This window comes from Oreochromis aureus, linkage group 18, assembly GCF_013358895.1.
Source record: "Oreochromis aureus strain Israel breed Guangdong linkage group 18, ZZ_aureus, whole genome shotgun sequence".
Classification (NCBI taxonomy): Eukaryota; Metazoa; Chordata; class Actinopteri; order Cichliformes; family Cichlidae; genus Oreochromis; species Oreochromis aureus.
Window position 1 is genome coordinate 36,360,663 of NC_052959.1, and position 6,095 is coordinate 36,366,757.

The following is a 6,095-nucleotide window of genomic DNA, read 5'->3' on the forward strand; positions in this document are numbered from 1 at the left end:
CGGTCCTGGAGTTTCTCCATCATGCTGCGTTTGCACAGTTACCTGGGGTTCAGTCTGGATTACCTGCTGTACTTCAGCATTTGGCACAAATGATGAGCAAACACCTCTCTTTACCACATCTGAATAAGACACTGCGGCTGTCTGACTGCTGCTCTGCACTTCTGGACCGGAAATACTTGTAACACACACCTTTACCTGCTCACCACTCTGAGAAACATTTACCTGTTCTTTCTGCTTTTGCCATCTAAGCTTCTGGGACTGCGACCTTTGACCTTTTCTCGGCATTTTATAAAAGTACAAACTGAAGCTTATATGTATTTATACAAAGATATAAACAGAACTCAACCTGGAAACAGTGAAGAACTAATAACTCTTCAAGTTTCTATTAAATCTGAAAAAATGTCAATATAAATATAATATAAAAATGTTCCAGTGTTTTTATAAATATGTAAATAGATGTAAAAGGTTGACTTTAATCCAAACTCAATATAAAAGATATTCAGTTCTTTGAAAACACTTTGCTCAGTTTTATTGTATCTTTTCCCAAAACAGAATATTTTTACTTCTGATATTTTAACCAGACTTGTTAATGACTAGATCTTAGCTTCTGTAAAGGGATATACAGAATAAATCACAATAATCAACAGGCTATAATAAAACTCTTAGGTTTTAAGTAGAGCGTGTGTAAATCTTTCAGATATCTAAAATGTAAAGCAAATATAAACAGCTGTGGTGATGTGGTGATCAGATGACAGGCGATGGGGATTCTTCAGCTGGATGTTCTGCAGCAGTCAGGAAACAGAAGTCTGGGTCCTCAGGGCAGCTTTTCGATGGCAATTGTATCTGAACACTTACACTGAGTAACAGAAATTGATTTGTCCCTAAATAATAATAGTATAACCCTACTATAGTCAAATGTTACTGACAATGAAACAGACTAGCAAAATGTATCTTTAGTTATCTAATTTAATATTTTTGTGAATACAGCAGTCTGAATGTCGTATAAAATAAGTTTATCTTATTACAAAAAACCTTTAAAGTGTAAATTTTATATGATGTATCAAAGTAATTGCACCTCTAAGCCAAACTATCAGTGTTTATTCCAAAGTGTTCCAAGTAAAAATTAAAATTACAAATCTACAGCTGTGTAATTAGTTTCCACTGTACTGTAATTCTACTATTGTAATTTCAACTTTCTACTTGTAATTTCCAGCAAAAAGACTGGATGTGAGAGAGTTTAACGACAGGAAAGAAGGAGCAGTGAGAGCAGAGACCTCTCAGAATTCTGTAACAGATCGATGAAGTACTGGTAACTTCAATTTCCCAAAAATGGGGCCATGTCAAAACTTGATTTTGCCAGTCAAAACTTGATTCCATTCAAAATTTGATTCCAGTTAAAAACGTGATTTTTGATAACTTAGATAGAGCTTGTGGGATAGAGTGAAGCAAGATAGAACGGCTTGTCAAAATAGATAGAGTGGGGAGAGTGATAGGACAGACTGAATGGCTTGTTAATGATAGAGGGAGAGAGCTTCTGCAGCAGGTCACCTGTAAGACAAAAAGGGACTGGAATCAGGCATATTTCCAATAAACGTAGCTTTCCAGTATTTTTCAGACAATAAGGCACACTTAAAATCCTTTAATGTTCTCAAAAATAGACAGTGCGCCTTATGTATTCATTCTGGCTGTGCTTACTGACTTCAAACCAATTCTATGTGGGACACGGCGCTGCAAAATCTCTCAAAATGTTGTAGTACAACTTTGGTAAGCTACCGTAGTTAGGAGCCTCGCGGTGTAATTCGCACTGTGCTTCAACATAATATTATGCTGTGTGTGTGTGTGTATAAGGACCTGGCAACTGTTAAGAGCCATGCTTACGAAGCAGGTTTCAAACTGATCAGCTCATGAAGAATTTGATGGATTTGTGCTAGAGGAATAAACTGAAAAAGTGAATGTGTCGTTCTGTATGTTAAGTGTTACAACTGAACAATGTTGCGGATTATTGTGAATGAGTTGAATACAGCTTGACTTATCTGGCTGTTTTGTTTGGCTTAATGTACCTTATGTTTAAAAAACAGACCCATTCATTGCCCTTATGCCTTATAATCTGAAAAATACAGTGCATATTGGACTGAACTGAATGACAATGTTTAACAAATGGTGGTGGAACTGATATAAAGACATTTTTGCATTCTGTTGACACAATTAAAAAAAACAAGCAGAGACTATTAATTTAAACCAAGATGTGCTGCAACAGTTACTGTAAATATTATATGTTCCAAACAAACCTACACACTGACATTAGAGCAGTCAGTTTCAGGCTTCCCGTTCTACATTAACTTTACATCCAGTCAACTCAAATTTATTGGTTAACTGGCCAAACTGAACACCAATCCTTTCTCACATTTGCCTAAAAACATCTTGATGATCACCAAGAGCTGTGCTGACTCACTGCACTAAACTGAGTCTGCTACAGTGAGAGAGGAATTTCAGAAAAACACCAGCATTTAAGTCAAACATGATGCTGTTAATGTGATGGTCCAGAGTTCATTTACTACTTCAGGACCTGCATCATGCCATCAGGTCCTGAGCTTCAGATTAATCATACTTGGGATTCACAGCAGGAAACTGATGAGTTGATCCAAAACACACAAGGAACTCTGAACGAAACAAAACTCTTGGTGCAGACTAATCAGATTCTGGACTTCAATGAAATTGAGAACTTTACATGACTTGAGAACCTTATATTGGACCTTAATGAAACAAAATCTGAAAGTAGAGTTGTCCAAAATCCCCCTAGTAATGCAAATCAGTCATTAATAGTTACTGTAAATGCTTGATGGTACTTGTTGCTATCAGGGCTATTAGACTGGGTATTAGACAGCAACATGTTTTTACATTAGACCAGGTTGTTCTGGTTTGATTTTCTGTGCTTCATAAACAGAATCATCACTGTCAAACTGCTTTTTTGTATTGATCCAGGTTATCCTTGTTAGATTATTTAAACATTTAAACGTGACAAAAAAAACATAAAATAAATCTGCAAGGAAGAAAGTCTTTTCCCAGCACTGGACCTCAGAGAAACCTTTACTTACCAGACTTGAGACGATCAGATCAGCAGTCTAAAGAAAGGAAACAATAAATCAGATCACTCTTCAATGATTCAGACAGTTGAGCCTCTTCACACACAATCCAATTTACTGTGACATAAAATAACTAGTAAAATCCTCAATTTCTTCAAGCTTTTATGAACATTAGTTGCAGAGTCTCACATGGCTATAACGTGTAATAAAAGCATTCATACTACAGAAGTGCAAAGAATAGGCACCAATATTTGTTGGCACAAATGCAGGATATACCTGTTGGAAGGAATATTTATGTATTTTGCAATATTTCCCTTTTTGCCAACATTTCTATTTAATTTTCAAACACACTGTATTCACTAAATAATTAATAAACTAATTTTAACTTATAGCATAAATAGAGAACACACTGACTTTAATATACCAAACACTGTGCACTCACAGCTCTAGTTCTCTTAGTTTTTGTTCTCATTGCTTAAGTGCTTAAAATCAGACATAAACGGGCTATTAAATTTCAGGGACATTTTCAGGGACAGCCAGAGGTCCTGTGTGCGGGCTTTGCTGTTACAGATTACAAATCCTGACCATTTGTTTTTGCCCATCAGTAAATGGATGTCACAAAAAGCAAAACTACTGTATGTAAATTGTCAGACATGCTATACAATGACAGTGTCATATTGCTTCAGTTATAATCACTGTTTACTTACCAGCAAAGGCAAAACCAAAGATCGGTTTCAATCTGTGTAACAAAAGACAAAGAACAAAAATACAGAATGAGACAACTCAAATCAGCGTCAGTCAATACTGCATTACTTTCGGTAGTCAAAAAGAGTCAGTTAACTTCTGTGTTTACTACAGCTGGAATACAAACAACAACTGTCCTCTGTTTTCTTTTTTCTACACCTTATTAAAGATAACCATGTTCATTAAAAGGTAATATGTGGTTTCATCCATTTGCAATAAGCCACACAAGTTTCTTAGTCATGTTAAACTCTAATAGTCTAAGGAGCTTGGAAAGAAAGTGTCTGGACTTCTTCACTGAAGAAGCTTCCTAGATGTGAAGAGGTGAAACGTCTTCTTGAAGTACAATGACCTGAATGACTGAGAACCTTCACAGTCATAATGCTCTAATACTTTGCTGCTATTAGATAACGTAGTCAATATCATAAGCAATTATTTGCTACACGTATCACTGCACACTTTATCAAATGGTGACATGACAATTTCAAAGCAAGCAACAATCATAAATGAAAGCTTGAATGATATGTTTTTTTTTTTAATCTGGTTTTAACATTTGAGCTGGCCTACATTCAAATTCTGCTGCCTAAAAATATTATCAATTGCATACACCATCATTTAGTATAATACATGCTGTTGTTTTAAAACAAATATCTACATACTATATTAATAATATTAATGGCCCACTGCTGCATTTTATTTATTTGAAGTTAGCCCCTTTTTGTTTTTAATTTCATTCATGTTCCATAAAGAGAGAAGTGTCACAGACCTCCAGATTTTGGTTCTATTTAAAAGTAGGCCTGCACAAACAAACATTTGTTAAACAGTTCTTAAGAATTAAAAAGTCAACTCTTATGAGGGTTGTTATTGTTCTTACATTAACTGTGTGTTTTATCCTCAGTCTCCCTTCCCGTAATTAACCTGCAACACAGACACACACGCATACAAGCACGTGACTCTTTTTCTCCCGCTGATCAGCCAGAGGCTCCTATTAAGTCGCCACACCTGGTGCTTCAGCAGTTATTGGTTCTAAGATGGCGGTTACCTTTACAACCTGAAGAATGAGCCTGTTTTAACCAACCTACCTACCTACCGATTTGTGAGGAGTAGAACTAACTGCACCTTCTGTAACAGTCTCACAAACACTAACACACCAAATGAAGCTAATAAAACAACACTAACTGTAGTTTACAGGCAAATGAACCGTCTTCATTTCACACCGGGCTAATAGGAGCTAGGCATTAGCATTGGGTTGTTAGCATTAGCTCATAAAACACTCCCTTTAATAATACAACTTTTTACTAAAAAAGCATTCATTGTGTTACTGTAATCAGAGTTATACTTCGACTGGATTTATAAGTCACTAACAAAAGCTCAAACAGCTTATAAACATTTCTTTACAGAGAAGAGAAGCAGAGAAGTAGCTCTTACCACAGCGATGGGGGAAGTGGGCGGAGACGTGCGAGTGAGCCGGAGTCGTAAAAAAAAAAAGGAGGCATTTACTGGTAGTGGGAAATCCCGCCAGTACAAAAAGTTGGCGAAGAAAATGTAAAAAATATATGTAAATGTATTATTATATGAGATTTATTTGCTACAGAAAAAAACTAGCAGAATTTGAAGTATATAAATTGAATAAATATTCCAAACAGGATTATTAGAATTTAAAATAATGGTTAAAATTCATTAATAAATATAAGGTTATTATGTAAAAATGTAATATATATCAATACATTTATTTAACTGACCAATACCAAGGAGCTGGTGATGGAGTGCACAAGACCTAAAAAAAACAGTGCAGGACAGTCTGCAATGATGGGGAGTTAGACATTGTGCAGAGCAGATGAGGAGGAAGTTGTATTCTAAAATGGAGTACAATTAACACAGTCACCTAAGCATAAGATAAGATGGCCTTTATTAGTCCCACAGGTGGGAAATTTGTTTTGTTACAGCAAAAGTGCAAAGTTATGTAGCAGAAATTAGAAAACACTGGAATGCAATAAAATACAATAAAATAAAATAAAATACTATATACAATAGAATAAAATAGAATAGAATAATATATACAATAGAATAAAATAGAAATACAAATACTATATACAACTGAGTAGGAAAATACAAAAACACAACTTCGTCAGAAGAAGAATTGCACGTATAGCAGTCTTATTGCACATGTGTGGGTTTGTGTGTTTGATCAGCTGCAAAAGTCTTTATTGTAGAGTCTGACAGCAGTGGGGAGGAAAGACCTGCGAAATCTCTCCGTCCCACACCGTGGGT

The 6,095-nt window shown here is 35.5% G+C and overlaps 1 long non-coding RNA gene across 1 annotated transcript; it reads right to left on the reverse strand.

Moving 5' to 3' along the window:
• Window positions 1-522: 522 nt before the first annotated feature.
• LOC120434417 lies at window positions 523-5,437 on the reverse strand. The gene is made up of 5 exons (XR_005609077.1): window positions 5,253-5,437; window positions 4,699-4,742; window positions 3,791-3,822; window positions 3,096-3,122; window positions 523-1,548 (listed from the first exon to the last, which is right to left on the reverse strand). It is a non-coding gene; the product is annotated as an uncharacterized LOC120434417 (long non-coding RNA).
• Between the last annotated feature and the right edge of the window lie 658 nt (window positions 5,438-6,095).